Genomic DNA, 20,645 nt, shown 5'->3' on the forward strand with positions numbered 1-20,645 from the left:
CTGCTGTAACATGGAGAGGAGTTCAGGATGCCCCCTTGCTATAAGAGGCCTCCCAGGATCTACTGAGGTTAGGGCCAGAGGGGCACTAGGTGGGCCTGAGTCAGCAGCTGTTTAACAAGTAATTCATAAGTATTTCAATATTTAAGAAGTGGAAAGGCCACCTATTGGTGCAAATCAGATAAATATCAGCCTTGTTCAATTCCCCTTGTCAGGGAACAGGCAGTTAGAGTTGTAGCTAATGAGGTGGTAAGAGAAAATTGCTGAGTAATTTCTAGGAGAACTTTGCTAGTGATAAAATGATAATACCCACTGAACAATAGTTCCCCATTTTCATCTCCCCCCATCCCTGGTCAACCACCATTCTATTCTCTGCTTCTATGAATTTGACCATTTTGCATACCTCATATATATATGTGAAAACATGAAGTATTTGCTCTTCTGTGGCTGGCTTATGTCACTGGTATAAAGTTATAGTTATACAATATGAATAAATTCTAGAGATCACCTGTACAACATAGTGCCTGCAGTTGACAATTTTGTTTTTCTGGTTAAAGCTGCTTTGAGTGTTGTTGTTTTTCCTTTTATTTGCTGCCTAGAATTTCCTAGTAGGTGTTTGATCTTTTGTTTCCTTGAGGACACATATAGAATAAGAACTTGCTTTATAGGATAGTATTGAAATTCCCAGAAAGCATCCTGTACCAAAGTGCTTGAAAAATCTTTGGATCATTCTCTAGCCAATGGTGGTTACTCTCATCTTGGTGTTACTTTCTATTCAGTTGTGTTACTAATTTATATTTGCAAACACCACATGGATTGAAGTTTTATATATCACTAGAGGCCCGGTGCATGAAATTCGTGCACAGGAGGGGGGTGTCCTTCAGCCCAGCCTGTACCCGCTCCAATCTGCGACCCCTTGAGGGATGTCTGACTGCACGTTTAGGCCCGATCCCACCGGGATCGGGCCTAAATGGGCAGTTTGACATCTCTCTCACAATCCAGGACTGCTGGCTACCAACCGCTCACCTGCCTCTGCCTGATTGCCCCTAATCGCTTCTGCCTGCCAGCCTGATTATTCCCTAACCACTCCCCTGCCAGCCTGATCAATGCCTAACTGCTCCCCAGCCAGCCCAATTGCCCCTAACTGCCCACCCCTGTCAGTCTGGTCCCTCCCAACTGCCCTCCCCTGCAGTCCTGGACGCCCCCCAACTGCCCTACCCTGCTAACCTGGTCCTCCTTAACTGTCCTCCCCTGCAGGCCTGGGTCCCCCCCAACTGCCCTTCCCTGCAGGTCTGGCCCCTCCCAACTGCTCTCCCCTGCAGGCCTGCCCCCCCAGCTGCCCTCCCCTGCAGTCTTGGACCCCCCCCCCCCAACTGCCCTCCCCTGCAGGCCTGGGTCCCCCCCAACTACCCTCCCTTGCTGGCCTGGTCTCCCCTAACTGCCCTCCTCTGCTGGTCTGGTCACTCCTAACTGCCCCCAACTGCCCTCCCCTGCAGGCCATCTTGTGGTGGCCATCTTGTGTCCACATGGGGGCAGCCATCTTTGACCAAATGGGGGCGGCCACCTTGTGTCTTGGAGTGATGGTCAATTTTCATATTACTCTTTTATTAGATAGGACTAGACCACACTTTATACTGTATCCAGTTCAGGCATTTGTTTTCATAATTACAGAAAATGGCTGTTTCATTTTGGTCTAAGTCAAAAATTTGGTGCCGTGACTGATTCCTCTGTTTTTCTCCTATGGCAAATCCAAAACATATGCAAATAGTGTCATCTTTCATCTTCAAAATATATCCAGATTTTAAAACCTAAAATCACCACCTCACCATCACCCTAGTCAATGATACAGAGAAGCATGAGTTATTGGATTAGCTCCCTAATCTTTTCTCTTTTCACATGCCCTTCACAATATATGTTCAGGACATGAACTAGAATAATACTTTTAAAACTTAAATCAGATCACCTCAGTGTTCAATGCAAAACTCTGTTAGCATCCCATCTCACAGGATCTTGAATGGCTCTCTAAGGACTTTGCCTGTGGCTTATGTCCTACATCTCTGGTGTTCCTGTGCCGCCACAGCCCTCCTTGCTGTTGCTCAAGACCACCAAGAACATTCTACATCTGAGGGTCTTTGTACATGCTCTTTCCTCCAGACAGCCACCAGGTTCTCTCTCACTCCTCAAATGCCACCTTTTAGGTGAGGTCTTCCCTGACTACCCAATATAAAACGGCAATTTCTCCTTATTGGTAGAACTGCCTATATTCCTTATCCTGATTTATTTTCCCCATAGCATTCATCATCTGACCTATTAGAAGCTCAGTTTGTTTCCCTGTTTATTATTTTCTTACTTCCATTAAAATGCAATCTCCAGACTTCTGGTCTCCAGCCTGGGATATAAGAAGCTTAGAGTTGCCACTGCATCCTAACAACAAATACAAATCTGAGCAAAGTAAAACATCAACACTTTTTCTTAGATTCCTAAGAGAAGTGAGATTACTGGGCAAAGCAGTGGCTACAAAAATTGTAAAGAACAACAGGAGAATTACAGAGATAGGGAAAATTAACTTAGTAACACCTCAGAGGTATTGTGGGTTTGGTCCCAGATCATGCAATAAAGCAAGTTTTAATCTTTTTTGCTAGAAGACGGTCTTGCCTTCAGTTTAAAAAAACAACCAACAAGGCCACATCTGTGAAGCATAGTAAAATGAGGTATGTGTATAACTGATGAACTGCCTGAGCTTCTAAAAATAAAGTCTGAGAGTTAAAAACTTCAGAGCAACCCAGTCATAAAGGGGCCCTTACTTTAGCGGTTTTACTCCCAGGAGCTCGACCTATTTATTGCTTACAGTGAATATCCAGAGGGAGGAGGGGGAGGAATAAGAAAGAAAAAATATCAAAAAAACTCACTTCCAGTAGGGGAAAGGAAAAGGAACCATTTTGAAACACACCTGAGCATTCTGTTCTTTTTTTTTTTTTTTAATTAACAGTTGTAATTATCGCAACTTTTTTATGTAATTATCGACATTATCACAGTTGTGCCCCTCCCCTCCTCCTTCCCCCACCTGCACCCACCCCAGGAGCCCAACCCAGGGGTTATATCAGAGACTAACCTGGGAGGAGTGAAACACCCAACACAGGCCCCTCCAGCATTCTACACGGGAGAAGGGAAATACTCATCTCCAGTCTACTCCTGCCACCTTGTCCCAACTATGGGGAGGAAACTGAAAAGCACTTGTGAGGTTTATAGTCCAGAGATTCAGGCTCACTTGAAGATTGAGACCTATCATTGGGAAAACCAAATGTCCCTTGCCTCCCCCACAAGCCTTACCTATTAGTATTGATCCTAATAGAGCACCAGGGGAAGGATGGGCTGGGATCCGTGGAGCATCAGGGGCAGCTCAGGGAATGACACAATCAAACTGGAGGCTCTGCAGCACAACCACATTTTCCCAGAAGCCTAATCTTGAGGGATCTCGGGAGTTCTACGGGGGTGAGGGGGTGTCGGTTGTGGGGGGAGGGTCCTGGGATGAGAAAAAAGTGAGGACCTTCCGTGCTGGAGTCCCTTCATCACATACTGGGCCATAAGGAGTTGAGTTCACTCCACTTAGCACACAAAACTCTGTTCTGGATGCTTTGTCCTGCTCCTCTCTGAGTCACAATGCAGTGGCACCTCTGAGGCCCAGCCAGGTGCTTAGAAGAGGGCTCTGGCCTGAAATCTGGGCGGGGAGGGGCTGCTTAAGCCAGAACAGGAAAGTGAGCCATGCACGCTGATGCCGCAAATGTATAGCCTTCCAGGAAGCCCTAAGAGCCTCGGGCCATGATACAGGAGCAGAACTGAGGTGCAATCCCAAGGCCTAGCAACCTTAACTTCACCTTCCATTGCACACCCTCTGCTCCAGTTGTTCCTCCCCGCAGCTATGAGCTATCTAGAATTTGACCCAGGAGACCCCTGCTACCTACTTGTGAAGTTTTTCCCTTTGCTCTTTTTGATCCAGCCCAACTGTCAGCACCCTGGCCCCTTTACCAAGCCTCCACCAGGAAATGTTCTATTTTGAACTCCATGGGAGATGACCTCAGGCTGGGTCCAGGGCCTGGTCTGGCTGGATGGAGTGTGGGCTTTCCCAGGAAAGCAAATTGTGCACATTTGGAATGGAGTGTGCACTATGTGGCCTTGAGTGAGTAGGGCAAGTGTTTCTTTTACTACATCATGTCTGACTACCAGAAAAATGAAACAAAACAAAACAAAAACATATGTAGGACATACTAAAAAGCAATAAACAAGTTTGAAAAGACAGAACAAACATCAAAACCAGACTCAGGTATGGTAGGGATGTTGGAATTATCAAACTAAGATGGATAATAGCTATGATTATAGTAACATGCTAAGGGCAGTAACGCATGAAGTAGAGAGCATGCAAGAACAGAGAAATAGAAACCCAAGAAAGAATGAAAAAGAAATGTTAGAGATCAAAAATTGCAATGGAAATGAGGAATGTCTGTGATGGGGTTATTAGTAGACGGGTCATGGCTGAGGCAAGAATTGCTGAATTTGAGGATATCACAAGAGCAACTTCTGAAACTGAAAATCAAAAAGAAAAAAAAAATTTAAGACAATAAAACCAACATCATGGAATTCTGTACCCTAAAAGTGAATCCTTCAAAAGTAAAAGATAAATAAATACTTTCTCAACTAACAAAACTGATAGGGTTTGTTGCCTACAGACCTGCCTTGCTGCCGGGGGCCATAAAAGAAGAATTTGGTCTTACTTCCTGGTCAGCCCTACTTCCTGATTGAGCAAGGACAAAGCAAGGACAAAGAAAGCCCAAGCGCCCAAGGGCCAGAAGAACCCCCCATATCAGAATAACCGATCAGCTAGGACAGATACCCAGTCCCCAACCAATCATCCCATGGCAACTCCCTATCCTACCCCTCCCCTCTTGAGTGCTTATATACCGCAACACTTGAATAAAAAAACGAGGCTTGATCAGGAACCTTGTCTTGCCTCCGTTCTTCGCGTTCCTTGTTTGTCTCATTCTCTTAGGTGGTTCCTGCATGCCCTCGTTGCTGCCCCGCGGGCCGGGGCATCTGGCGCCCAACGTGGGGTACCCTGGGGACCCCCGACGAGAACGTCTACCGGAGAAGCCCTGGCCAGGCACCCCCCAGAGTCGCCGCGAGGACCCGCGAGTGAAGACTCAGCATTAGATCGCCACGGTCCCACCCGCCGTGAGACAGATCGGAGGAAGGTAGGTAGACGATTTTTCAAACAAGATTTCAGAACATTTCACCCCTTTTTGCTCGACTTCTATTATTGGCTCTCTTGGTCGATTCTTTCCTGCCCACTAATAAGCACTCATTTGCCGATTTGGGGAAGAGTGAAGGGTACCCATCTCTGGCTGTGAGAACTCTGATTCACTTGAATTAGTACCGTCGCCCGGCTTTCTTGTCGCGAATTCTCTCCAATTAGATCTACTCTTAAAACCTTGAGCTTGCTTTGAACAAAAGGTCGTTCACCTCACAGACTCAACAAAGGGAATTCCTACTCCCTGAAAAGGGCAAAAGGGGTCTTCCCGTCTGTGTGGATCCGTGTAGGCGGATTATACCTACCGACTGTTTCACGCAAGCAAGGGAGTAAAGGGTAGAGTCGAAAAGAGAGTAATTCCGCCTGAATCCCTGGGTTGACGGGAAAATTCAGGCTGACCTGGAACGGGGATTATACGTCCCAGAGGCTTACGTGGGGGAAGGAGTCACTCGGAGAGCCATCCAGTCGACCAATAATGGGGAATTCTGAGTGCCCATGAAATGTTCCTTGACGGTGTCAAGATATCCCTCAGAGCGCGAGGAATAAGGGTTAAAAGAAAAGACCTTAGGCAGTTCTTTGAGTTTGTTCATGATACCTGCCCTTGGTTCCCCCTAGAAGGAACTATTAATCTAAACTAAAACTAAAGCCCCGCCCCAGGCCCTATCAGCTAAAATACAATGCTAATGAACCTTGTTAAAAAAGTTAACTTTTAAGGCCTAGGAGAACATAAATAAATTTGTCTTTGTTATAGAATTTATCCAAAGTGAATGCTTGAAAATAATTATAATTGACTCTAGAATCTCAAAGAAATTGTTGAAATATAGATAAATAATGTATTAATTATAAAGAGCTAAGTAGCCCAGGTAACTGGCTACGCCCTTTGTTAATGGAGGAAGGGGTAGACGCCCTTCCCGCAGAAGACAGGTAATCTAGTTTCCTGCCAGGAACTATCTTTGAAAAATGTGGTAATTTACATTAGAATAAACCAAACCGAGTTTTACAGAGCTACTGGCAAATAAAAAGTAAAGTTTAAATTTGCCTCATAAAAAACCTAGAGGACAGAATTGAATCTATTAATTGATTATGTCTTGTATTTTTCTTAAAAATGTAAAAGTATTATTGATTTGAGAAATGCTAAGTATTTAATTTGCTACCTAAAATTTGAAGCTCTGAAAGTTTAAGGTCTCTTCTCGCCATGAAAAGGTTTTAAAGCTAACGCCCTTTGTTAAGGGAGGAAGGGGTAGACACCCCTCCCCCAGAAAAACAGGTAGACCAGTTCCCGCCAGCAGCCATCTTTAAAGAATGATAATTTGCATTTAAATGGCTACAGGTTTGCTAGCCACCCTTCCCTGAAAAGGTCAAGCGGCTAGGCCAAAAAACCTGTTTTGGTAGCCTAAAAGTTTTTCCTTTAGTGGCAAACTCTTAAATAAAAAGTGGCTCCTTTGAAATCAACTTTCCTCCAGTAGCCATTCTTTAAAGGCCATTTTACATTTGAATACCTACAAGTTTGCTTCTCAATTGCCCCGGGCAGAAAAAACATGGTCCATTTAAAGTTAATTATTGGATTTTGAAATATATTCTTAAAAGTATAAAGGGTTATTAATAAAGAACTACTAAATATTTGACTTGCCAGCTCTAAAATTTCAAGGTTCAAATTAAATTGGGAGAAATTATATAAATGTGGTAATTAAATGCCTAAAATATAAAAACGTGTTTTTGAGAAAATAAAATACTGTTTTCTCTGATAATTAGGAATTCAAAAAATATTACTTATTGATCTGATTTTAAAAAGAGGATTAATTCTGTGATTCAGTATAGATTTAATTGATATTCTTTAAGATAATTTAAGTATATAATCTTTAAAACATATATATAAATATATATATTTGATCTTTCCAAGTATATTTCAAGGTTTTGAGAATAACTTTTGGACATTTCACGGGCCCTGAAATGTTTTTCAAAAGTCTGTTCTCTCTTAAAAGAAATATTTTTAAATTTAACCGATCTAATATACTTAAAATCGCATGGAAAGCGTTATCAAATAAAAATTAAGTAATATATTTTACACACACATATATATATTAAGTGTTATGAAGGTTTTCGCCTCTGAGAAGGGCAAAATCAATATATTTCTTAAATATAACCAAAAATTTCAACAGCAGTAGAATTTCAAGAAAGACAAAAGTTACAAGCAGCCTGCATTTTGAATGGGCTGGGGTAGAACAGTGTTTATGCTTTTGGATCAGACCAATAAGTATCAGACTTATAATTTTTACTGAATAAGTTTCTTTGCTTTTTAATTAAAGATACCTACTTAAGTTAACTTATAAATTAGCTTTTATATTATAATCAAGGTCTCATATAAATTAAGTTACATAAGAAGCCAATGTTTTTATAAGTAATTGAATCCAAGTAAAATTTAAGAACAGATTAGAAGCCACCATTTACTGCCTGACTGGTAGCCGCCTGCATTCTTAATTAAGCTAGAGGCGGGGCAACATTTGCTGCTTGTGAATCAGACATAAACATTTACTAAATTTGCTTTGCTTTTTAAATGAAGATACCTACTTTAATTACTTAAATAAATTAGCTTTTTAAATTATAATCAAGGTTTTCAGCTAAATAAAAAGCCAATATTTTTATAAACAATTCTAATAAAGACCAGAAACAGCTAGTGAGATTTTTGTTTGTCTGCAATATAAATTTGACTGTCTTTTAAAAGAACAGATTAGACAGCCACCATGATGGTCACATGTCTTGCCGCTCCCCCTGGGGCCGCCACCTTGGAAGCCATAGGGGCCAACCCTTTCCTTTGGAATAAGCCAATGTCTTTGTAAGCAATTTGATTAAGTATTCTAAGAAAGTTACTGAAGGCTTCCCATGATCCCTCTGTATATGCAAATTAGCTAATGGGGATACTCTTAAAAAATAAAATTCCAGCTTAATAAAAAAGGAGAAATTTGAGAGGCACAGAAAATGTAACTAGACCTTGTCTATACAAAAAGAAATTGACCAGTTTGAAATTGAATTGTCATGGCTTAAAGCAAAGAATATCCTTAAATGATATTATTCTACAATGTCATTATAATTTTTGATATTTTACAAACAGCATATTGTACAATTAATCCAAACAAACTTAAAAATCTAAAATTTTTTTAATGTTCATGAAAGGATTCAATTCCTTCCACTGTGTGAAAAGCCTCTTGGGAAGGTACTTGAGCATTCTATATTGGCCCTTTTTGTCAAAAGGAACCCTCTTCTCACAATTCAATTGCCCACAGCTGTTGCTTGAGTTTTCAGTTCATTCTGAGGTTGAAACCTCATGTTGGATGGTACCATAGATCTGTCTCTCGCACAATGGCGTGAGCTGGGCCCTCCCTGGAGAAGAAACCTGGGTTCCCCAAGATATATGATCAATGCCGGGGCCCCCCACCAGTGGGGGGATCCCAAGGCAGGTGCTGGGCATGGAGGCCATAGGGGCATAGGCTACCAAGGAGACAGAACTGAACCTTACATCACCCTGCTTGGCCCCGGTGGATGGCTGGTTAGTCAATGACGGGTAAGACTCCTCAAGGGAGGGGCAACCTAAGACAGGCACAGTCGCAGGGGGCCATCAGGAGAGAACTTGGGGGTCAACAGAGGTGTGGCACAGATCCTCACCCCCCCAACATTACAGGGGCTTGAACACTCGCCCCTTCTGAGGGAGGTCTCCTGCCCCATGGCTGCTTCGTGCTTCCCATGCCCAGCTCAGATTGGGACCCAGGCAACAAACATATTTGGCCCAGCTAAGACTGAGACCCAGGCAACAGAGAAGTGGTTGATGGCAGCTGCCCTATACCTAAATCTAGCCTAAATCCAGGAGTGCTCAGGGCTTTTTCAAGGATGCATATAATCCTTTCCATTAACTAAAATTGTTGTTAAAGTATTAAATTTGACAGTAAAATAGTCAAGTTTTCAGATTAATTTAAACTGGCTAAATGAAATAAGGGAATATTCAAGAAAATCTAATTGTACAAAAGGCTGTTCCTAAAGTATTAACCAAAATTTCTATTTGTAGTTCATTTCATGGTAAAATTGCTTAACATGCAATGAACCTAAAGCAGTCATATTTTTGTGCAAAAAATTAAAATTTAAAGTTATCAAGGCTGCATTATATATTTTCCAAAAGCCTCCTAATAATTAAATCAAAAAAAGGGGGGATAGTGGAGTAATATTATGTAAGGAAAAATGCCTTGTAAGTAAATTACATCTAGAAAAATTTTTACTTTGAAAATTAATTTTCATTTGTTATGCTAACAGCAAGACACCCATGAAAAACACACATGGTGTCAAAATAAGCCAAAGGAAAATTATTTGGGCAAAAATAAAAAGGATCCCAAGTCAAATTTATAGAAAAGACACCTTTATTAACTTTTGGTCGAGAATATGTTTGTATATTTTCAGAAAAAAAACTCCAGGACCATGTGGATTCCTGCAACAGAGAGGAATTAGCAGGAAATAATTCAGCCATGAAGACAAGAGGAGACAGTCGTTACCTGTGGGCTTGGGAAACCCACGGGAGGAGCCGGGTCACTACTCCCTCGCTCGGTTAAAGCCCACTCCCGCTTAAAAACAGAAAGGGAGGAGATGCCGGGGGCCATAAAAGAAGAATTTGATCTTACTTCCTGGTCAGCCCTACTTCCTGATTGAGCAAGGACAAAGCAAGGACAAAGAAAGCCCGAGCGCCCAAGGGCCAGAAGAACCCCCCATATCAGAATAACCGATCAGCTAGGACAGATACCCAGTCCCCAACCAATCATCCCATGGCAACTCCCTATCCTACCCCTCCCCTCTTGAGTGCTTATATACCGCAACACTCGAATAAAAAAACGAGGCTTGATCAGGAACCTTGTCTTGCCTCCGTTCTTCGCGTTCCTTGTTTGTCTCATTCTCTTAGGTGGTTCCTGCGTGCCCTCGTTGCTGCCCCGCGGGCCGGGGCACCTTGCAAGAAAAGTTTTTCAGTGGAAGAAAAATCATATAGGTTTGAAACTCAGATTTACATAAAGGAAGGAAGAACATCAGATAAGAAATAAATGAAGATAAAATAAAAACTTACTTTACTTATTCTTGATTTATCTAACATACAACAATGATTTTGATTTTGCTTATGCATAAGTGAAATAAGTGACAGCATTTATACAATCGATGGGAGGAAGGAGTTTGGATTATTTTCTTATTATAAGATACTCACAGGACCTGTGCAATGTTATAGTGTTATTTGAAAGTGAACTTGTATGTTAGTCGGGGTTCTCCAAAGAGGCAGAACTAATAATAAATATATATTGTATTAGCCAGAAATAATGAATATACATATATATTGATAGAGAGAGAAAGAGATTATAAGAATTGGTTCATGCAGTTATAGAGACTGAGAAGTACCGTGGTCTGCTATCTACAAGCTGGAGAACTAGAAAAGCTACGGGTATAATTTAGTCCAAGTTCAAAGGCCTAAGAACCAGGGTAGCCAGAGTGGTGTAATTCCAAGTTACAGACTAAAGGCCTGAGAACTGTGGGGGGAGGGAGTCAATGGTCATCTCAGCTGGGGAAGAGAGAGAAAGAATTCACCCTTCCTTCCTGGTTTTTGTTCTGTTTGGGCCTCAACCAATTAAATTGTGCCCATTCAATGTGTGAGCTTAGGTCTTCTTTATTCAGTATACTGATTCAAGTGCAATGTTTATAGCAGTTTCATTCATAATTGCTAAAAGTTCAAAACAACCAAATGTCTTTTAGTAGGTAAATGGTTAAATAAGCTGTAGTACTTCCAGACACTGGAATATTATTAAGCATGAAAAAGAAATATCAAGACATAGACATTGAGGACTTAAACACGTATTAATAGGTGAATAAAAGCCAATGTCAATATACTATATGACTTCAAATATATGACATTCTGGAAAAGACAAAACTATTGGACAGTTTTAAAAAATCATTCATTGCCGGGAGGGAGGGATAAGTAGGCAGAACATAGAGGACTTTTAGGGCAGTGAACTACAATGGTGGATATATATCCCTATAAATCAATAGAATGTGTTCAATTAAATATGCAACACTCTTAGTTTGCTCAACCCAATAGAATGCACAATACCAGGAGTGAGCTTTAATGTAAGCATGGCTTTTGGGGGAGATGATGTGTCAGTGCACTTTCATCAATTACTAGTCAATTATAATGAATGTCCCACTCTGGTTGCAATGGTGATAATGGGGGAGGTTACGCATGTGAGAGGACAGGGAGAGTTATGTGAAATCTTTATATCTTCCAACTTTTTTTTTTCTTTTTTCTGGGAACCTAAATCTGCTCTAACTTATAAATTCTTTTTTTTTAAATAAATCTTTATTCAGATTATTACAATTTTTTCTCCTTTTTCCCCCCAATAGCTCCCCTCCACCCGGTTCCCACCCTACCTTCTGCCCTTACCTCCCCCCCCACTGTCCTCATCCATAGGTGTATGATTTTTGTCTAGTCTCTTCCTGAACCCCCCCATACCCCTTTCCCCTGAGAATTATCAGTCCACTCCCTTTCTATGCCCCTGATTCTATTATATTCACCAGATTATTCTGTTTCTCAGGTTTTTAATTCACTTGATTTTTAGGTTCACTTATTGATAGATATGTATTTGTTGTTCATAATTTTTCTCTTTACTTTTTTCTTCTTCCTCTTCTTTAAGAATACCTTTCAGCATTTCATATAATACTGGTTTGGTGGTGATGAACTCCTTTAGCTTTTTCTTATCTGTGAAGCTCTTTATCTGCCCTTCAATTCAGAATGATAGCTTTGCTGGGTAGAGTAATCTTGGTTGTAGGTACTTGCTATTCATCACTTTGAAAATTTCTTGCCACTCCCGTCTGGCCTGCATAGTTTCTGTTGAGAAATCAGCTGACAGTCGTATGGGTGCTCCCTTGTAGGTAATTAACTGTTTTTCTCTTGCTGCTTTTAATATTCTCTCTTTGTCTTTTGCTCTTGGCATTTTAATTATGATGTGTCTTGGTGTGGTCCTCTTTGGATTCCTTTTGTTTGGGGTTCTGTGCGCTTCCTGGACTTGTGAGTCTATTTCTTTCACCAGGTGGGGGAAGTTTTCGGTCATTATTTCGTCAAATAGGTTTTCAGTATCTTGCTCTCTCTCTTCTTCTGGCACCCCCATAATTCTGATGTTGGTACACTTGAAGTTGTCCCAGAGTCTTCTTACACTATCTTCAACTTTTTGGATTTTTTTTTCTTTTTGCTTTTTCGGTTGAGTGTTTTTTTGCTTCTTTGTATTTCAATTCTTTGACTTGATTCTTGTGTTCCTCTAGTCTGTTGTTGGGTATCTGTATAATATTTTTTATTTCAGTCAGTGTATGTTTAATTTCTAGTTGGTCCTTTTTCAAATCTTCGAGGGTCTCGTTATATTTATCAGCCTTTTCTAGGATATTCTTGAAAAGCCTTATAACCGTGGTTTTGAATTCTATATCCGGTCATTTGTTTTCCTCCATTTCTTTCGTTTGTGATCTGTTTCTTTGATGCTGCATTTTCACTGCTCCCCTGAGTTGGTAGGGTAGATTTGTGTGCTAGGTTTCCTATATGGCCCAGTGGGTCGGCCTCCCTAGTTAACCTGAGGTGGACACTCTTGGTGCACCCCTTTGTGGACTGTGTGTACAGCCTTGTTGTAGTTAAGTCTTGATTGTTGTTGGTATCACTGGGAGGAATTGACCTCCAGGCCAATTGGCTGTAAGGATCAGCTGTGTCTATGCCGGGAGAAGTTCGGTGCTGGAGACAGCCTTATAGGATTAGACTTGCCAAATTGCAATAGCCTCTGTGCTCAGCTTGGATGGGGTGGAGTCTCAGGGCAGAGCAGACAGTCTTGGCTTCCAGTCAGCCTTGCCCTTGCGTGCATGCGCGCGCCTTCAGACCTCTGCCTTCCCTGTCTCCCGAGTCTCCGCCCGAGAGTCCAGATTCCCCCCACAAGAGCATGGGTCCCCAGGGGCTTGCCTGGAACTGGGGTTCAGTGCAGTCAGAACTGGGGCTCAGTGCAATCAGGAGCTTCTGACTCCCTTCCACTAGGGAAAGCCTGTGGCAACCTCCGCAGCCTTTGTGCGCACTGGCACGCGCGCCTCCAGACCTCTGCCTTCCCCGGCTCCCGAGTCTCCGCCCGAGAATCCAGATTCCCCCTGTAAGAGTGTGGGTCTCCAGGGGCTCGCCTGGAACTGGGGTTCAGTGCAGTCAGAACTGGGGTTCAGTGCAGTCAGGAGCTTCCGACTCCCTTCTGCTAGGGAAAGCCTGTGGCCAACTCCGCAGCCTTTGTGTGCACTGTTGCGCACGCCTCCAGACCCCTGCCCGCTGGGCTCCCCCGGGTCTCCCCAGGTCTCTGAGTCTCCAGGTGTCTTTCTCTCTACCTGACAGTCCAGACTCCCCTTGTATGAGCCTGGGTCCATGGGGTTTCACCTGAGACTGGGGTTCAGTGCAGTCAGAACTGTGGTTCAGTGCGGTCGGGAGCTTCCTTCCCCCTTCTGCCAGAGAAAGTCAGCCAGGCTCTCAGCCACCCTTCCTCTCTGCACGCACAAAGACCCTTTGCCATACCTCCAGTTATCTGTGAGCTTTTCTCTTTCTTTCTAGTTGTAGAATTTTCACTCAGCCAGCTTTCCTGTGGTTCTGGATGGTGTCCGTTCTGTCTTTTAGTTGTAGTTTTAAAATTGTTGTGCAAGGCAGCAGTTTAGGTGCTTACCTATGCCGCCATCTTGGTTTCTCCCTCTAACATATAAATTCTATTAAAAAAATAAAAGAGAACAAAAAAATTAATTTCCATGAAGACAATTATTTATTCTTTAGAGTTCTTTTACTGGAGCTTATAGCAGGACATGACACATAGTAGGCTCTAAATAGCTATTTGTTGAATGAACATCTCAATGGCTAAAAAAGCACTTTTCACTGGCTGCCATCTAGATTTCAGTAAAGCCTAAAAATTAAAGTCTAAAATGAACAATTAAGTTTCTCAGTAGCATCTTCATTGCATACCCAAAAGCACTTAATTATCATATCCTCTTCTTAGTGTGTTTACAGCTGTGTGATTACAAAAAAAGTTTAGGGTTTTTTTTTTTTTTGTGTGGCTGTTGTTGTTAGTGTCTGCATAAATAAGGTTGTAAAATTATAATAATAAAATATGTAACTATTTTTTTTACCAAAGGAAATAAATGCAAATATAATGCAGTACTTCAGTGATTTACAAATATATTGTCACTGTAATATGAAGATAAATGCACATGTTGCATAATGATTTGCTATAAAACATTTTAAGATCATCATCAAACAAAAAAGAAGCTGAACTCTGTAATGTCAGGCTACATCACATTATGCAGTATCAACAACACTAGAAAATTTAAAATAGCATATTATTTGGCTTGTCTTATTTATAAATATTCAAATACTTTTGGTTTCTTTAGAATTCAAGTACAACGATCACTCCAAGTTTCTAATGGGTGAAAATTGTGTTGCCTCGGGTTTCTAACACAAAGTAGCTAGATTTACCTATTTTCCTATGACAGTCTTAGGCTTATAAATGTATCCAATCTCTGACTCCAAAATAGGGCTTCATCAGATCCTGGTTGTAAAAAGTGCAATATAAGGAGTAATAATCTGATCTATTTTTAGGAATGTATTAAAGGAAGTGTATTATATGATCACTGAATGGGAGAATACATTTCAGAATTGTCAGCCAATCTCACGTATTTACTATTATTAAAAGTATTTATGATGAATTTTTTCATTGCAAATATTTAATATGGCAAGAACAGAAAGATATGGAGAAAATAAAATTTACCCCCACTCAAATATAATTGTTTCCAAAAGTTGGGTAAATCTCCTTCTAATGATTGAAAAGAGAGGGGAAGCACTATCTGGTTTGGCTCAGTGGATAGAGCTTTGGCCTACAGACCAAGGGGTCCTGGGTTTGATTCCAGTCAAAGACACGCGTCTTGGTTGCAGGCCCTGGTTGGGGCTCATGCAGGAGGCAACTGATTGTTGTGTTTTTCTCACATTGATGTTTCTGTCTTGCCCTCTCTCTTCCATTCTCCCCCAAAATCAATGAAAAAATATCCTTGGGTGAGGATTAACAAACAAAAAGAAAAGAAGGGGAAGGATAATTACAATGTACACATAGGTTAGTAATAGTCTTTTATATTTTAACAATATATTCTGAACCTGTTCCATATTATTAAATTGGTGTTTTTTTTTTCTTATTTAAGCATTGTGCAATTCTTTGATAATTTCTTATGATTATACCATGGTTTTGAGTAGGTAAGCTATAATAGTTTGGGATTGAGAAAATTAGATGCTTACACTTAACTTCATCTTACTTAGATACCTACATTTTTATTTTAGGGTCTTTCTCATCAAATTTAAATATTTCATTGCTTAGGGTGGTAATTCTTTTTTCCCTTATCTCTACCTTCAACAGCATCCATTATAATTCTTACCCTTCAAATCCCTCAGAAGGGTAATCAGTTCAAACTAGGACCACTTTGACTATTTTTGACAAAACACTTGTAATTATTACCACTAGACTATATATCTAGACTATATATTTTTTACATAATGGGCAATGATTAAAATTAGGGGTCATGTCTTCCCACTCCTCCAACTCATCTGTTTTTTCTGTATCCTCATGTTCTATTCCTCTGTTTTGGAGGATGATGGTGGGAGATAAAGAATTATCAGTCTCAGTAATAAAATATTAAAATTGGTGGGAAAAATCTTAAAATAATGATGTAAATATCTAGGTAAGATGGAGATACTTTAGTCATCCTGATTTTGTTAGGATGACAATGGGCCTTATTAGTAGAATGAAAAAAAAATTAAAGAAAAACAAATATAAATTAAATTAAAATAAATTAAATTAAATTAAGTTTTCTTGCCTCCCTCTACACGGCAGAATTGAGTCAGTATCAGTGGAAGTCTACTGGAATATTTGGGCATGTTTCACCTTGTGAAACAGGCACCACCTTTTTCTCCTTGTTTCCTTATTAATCTACTACTTATCACCTGGAATATAAGATGGAAGACCAATTTAAGACATGTGACCCTGAGGATTATGGCGTTCACTATAGATGGTGCAGCAGGGAGATAAAAGAATCCTGAAAAAATGGTGAACTCAGGAAGCTAATGAAATATCCTAGGCTCTTTCTTCATATATTAACACACACACACACACACACACACACACACACACACACACACACACAAAACTGCTGTCCTTTAAGTCACTTTTATCTGTTATCTACTTCATACAGCTGGAGATAATCCTTAATTGATATTTTCTTTGCTTCCATACTCACTGTTTTTAAGAATGCTATTCCATAGATAAGAACAAACATATCTCCCATATATTACCATGCTTTTTTCAGAATAATCTCTTATCTTTATTTTACTAAAATTCAGATTGCAACCACAAGTATCATCTCTTCTGCAGCTTTCTTTTAAAAACACTATATTTTACTTTCCATCATCCCCAATATTTTAGAATCTGAGATTACAAGAAATGGGAAAAGCACTGTCCTCCCAGCTCACTGCTCCTTCTGGATGATGATATGTCTAATCACATGTAAGAATGTTTTCTGTCTTTTAAGACCACGCAGTTTGACTGTGTCCACAACATCCACTCTGGTTTCTGCTTTCTTATGACTCCTTCTTTCCACAGCTGATTGGACTCCAATCCACCTAATAAAAGAGTAACATGCTAATTGACCATACCTTCACAACACTCACCAGCCAATCAGGAGTGAGTATGCAAATTAACCCAACAAAGTTGGTGAGTTAATTTGCATACACAGGCACCGAGCAGCAGGGGGCAGAGTGGGACTCTTGCATCATCACCATGGCGATGACGCAGGCATCCCACAACACCCCAGCTGCTCTGGGCCTCTAGGCAGCGTGGGAAGTTGGGAAGGTGGAAAGGCAGCTCTGGGTCAGAGTGAAAAGGTGGCTCCAGCCAGAGCGAAGGTGGTGCCAGCAGCCAGGGGAAGGAAGGCCCATTCTTGCACAAATCTTCATGCATCGGGCTTCTAGTACTTATATAATCTGGATGACTGCAATATTCACACAGATGATCTTCATCCAAATTCTTAAATGCTTATTACATGAAAATGTTTGTGCTCACTTTAATTCACCCACATTCTCCCATATATGCAAGCTGATTGCATCAACTATAAGGCTTCATCTCCAAACTTTTAAATAGTAGTTATCTTGCTCTGACCATAACAGTAGGTTTCTCTTTGTCTCTTCTTTTATCACACTAAACCCTCCTTACTTTTGACCCTTCTGATATTTCTATATACTAGTAAACCTTCTCCTTTTTCACTTCCTTCTGTACTCATTTCCATGAGCCAATATTAAAACTTCTCTCATTGATATTACCAGTTCTATTTCTTTCCTTATCCTTTTGTGGTAACTCCTAACAAAACTCAAACTTAGATCAATAAAACTATTTACTCCATTCTAAATCCAGAGAACGTAGTGGTCCAACAAGTAAAGGACATAATTGTGTTGGCTATGCTGCCACTAAATCACAACCTCAAATCTCAATGGGACCTCAAAAATACTTGTGATTCTTAGGCATAACCGACATCACATGACTCATCCATAGCATGAAAGGCAATGGAAGCAATTCATTCTGTGTAATTAGGGAATGGACAGTGTCTCAAAGGAAGCATGCTTATCTGAATATTAGAGTTTGGGGATAAATTTATTTAAAAAATAGAAAGAAAAGAAAATTGTGCACATATATAAATATAAAACTGCTTGTCACCTATTGTACCTAAAATGTATAGATTTCATTCAGCAAAATGAAACTGGAATATGTGTGGGAGGTATGTTTACCATCCTCAGGAGTTTATAGCAAAAAAAAAAAAAAATTATAAACATGGGACTAAAAACTGTTATATGTGTATTAATGTAGCTTCTTCTTGCAAAGTAAAAATACTTTAATTTTAAATTTTTTATAAAATAAAAAAGCATAGAGTAGAAAAATAGGAAGTCAGCATCAAAAAGTATTCTATTGGTAGGTATTCTATACATGGTTATAGGTATATTTATAAAAATTGGATCATAGTTTACATGGTATACATATTGTTTTACTTCTGATTTTTCCATATAAATATATGGTAACACTATTTCTGCATTTAAAATTAACATACACCATCATTTTAATGATGTGAAATTATTCCATAATATCAATGTTTGAAATAAAGTTAAGTACCTACTATTGATTTCAACTAGTGCCAGGTTATAAATATAATGGATAATATTTCAATAAATATCCTTGTACAAATAGTTTTGTGGAGTTCATTTTTTAAATTAATAAATTTATTTATCTTACAAAAATATTTCTAGTAATTCAATTCTAAGCTTTTACTAATAACAAATAATTCTCCAGAAAGTTGGAAGTAACATACTGTATAATATGGATTAGAAGACTGAATATTGTTAAAATATAGACTTACCCATATTGAATGACAGCATAAACGTGACCTTAAGCACAATCTAAGCTGTAATATTTTTTAGAAATTGATAAGATGATTTTGAAACTTATTTGGAAAGACAAAATACCAAGTATAGCCAAAGAACTTAAAAAAAAGAACAAAAATATTGAAAGAATCCAAGATTTATTATAATACTACAGTAATCCATATAGTGTGGTCTTGCCAAAAGAATATACAAATTTATCAGTAGAGCAGAACAGTGAGTACAGAAATAACCTACACATAGATGATCAAATGATTTTAAAGGATGCCAATGCAATTCAATGGGGATATACATAATCTGTTCACCAAACAGTGCTAGAATAATTGAACATTAACATGAAAGAAAAAAGGAAATGAACTTCTACCTCACACCATGACCAAATATAAAAAAAATCAATGTTAGATGGATCAGTGTAATAAATGTAAAAACCAAAAGTATAATATTTTAGAAGATAAATAGAAACATATCTTTATGATCTGTGGGTAGGTAAGTACTTCTTAGACCAAAGAAAGAGATACACATAAAACAATTTTTTAAAAGAGGAGAAATTAGACTTAATCAAAATAAAAAAAACCTATTTCTTATTTAAAAAAAAAAACAAAACAAAACACTAATGAAATGCATAGATATTCTAAACTCTGGAAAAGTACTTACAGCTGAAATAGATTAAGAACTATTGCAACTCAGTTATAGAAGACAAGCTAATAAGAACGAGCAGAACAAACATTTTACAAAAAATATATTAAAATGTCAAGGAAGAATATGAAAAAGTGCTCAACAGCATTAGTTGTCAGAAAAATGAAAATTTTTAAGTCATACTGAGGCAACAAAATATACCCACTTATTAACAGGCTAAAAGATAATGGACAGATTTCAAATATTAAAAGGAAAATGATCCTCATACATTGCTGGTAGAAGTGTAAAATGGTACAACTACACTGGAAAATTGTTTGTGATTTCTTTTTTTCTTTTTTTCTATTTTTTTATTGATTTCAGAGAGGAAGAGAGAGGGAGAGAGAGATAGAAACATTAATGATGAGAAAGAATCACTGATAGGCTGCCTCTTGCATGCCTCCCCACTGGGGACTGAACCTGGGCATGTGCCCTTGACTGGAATCAAACCTGGACCCTTCAGTTCGCAGGCTGACACTTTATCCACTGAGCCAAACCAGCTAAGGCTATTTTTCACAACCCGGGACTGCTGGCTCCTAACAATTCGCTTGCCTGCCTGTCTGATTGCCCCTAACCGCTTCTGCCTGCCAGCCTGATAGCCCCCTAACTGCTCCCCTGCTGGTATGATTGACACCTAACTGCTCCCCTGCCACCCCGATCACCCCTAACTACCCTCCCCTGTAGGTCTGATCCCCCCCCAACTGCCCTCCCTTGCAGGACTGGTCGCCCCCAACTGTTCTCCCCTGCTGGCCATCTTGTGACAACATGGGGATGGCCATCTTGTGACAACATGGGGGTGGCCATCTTGTGACGAGTGGGGGTGGCCACCTTGTGACGACTTGGGGGCACCCGTCTTGTGATGCAAGGGTGTGGGGGTCAATTTGCATATTACCTCTTCATTATATAGGATACCTATCTTTACTAATGGACTTTCTATTTGTAAGCATAAGCATATTATTTAAAAGACAATTTAAATGCTTAAAATATTTTATAACTCTATTCCCCAGTAGCAGTAATAACAGATATTAGTGAGTTCTGTTCATTATTTTTAACAGTATACTTCTATGAGCATAAAAATGTTAAGTGTTGTCTTTTCACATGATTACAAAATGGCTGAAGCAGTCCCAGATTTCACAAAATTGTATT

The sequence above is a fragment of the Plecotus auritus genome (assembly GCF_963455305.1).
Source record: "Plecotus auritus genome assembly, chromosome: 3".
Classification (NCBI taxonomy): Eukaryota; Metazoa; Chordata; class Mammalia; order Chiroptera; family Vespertilionidae; genus Plecotus; species Plecotus auritus.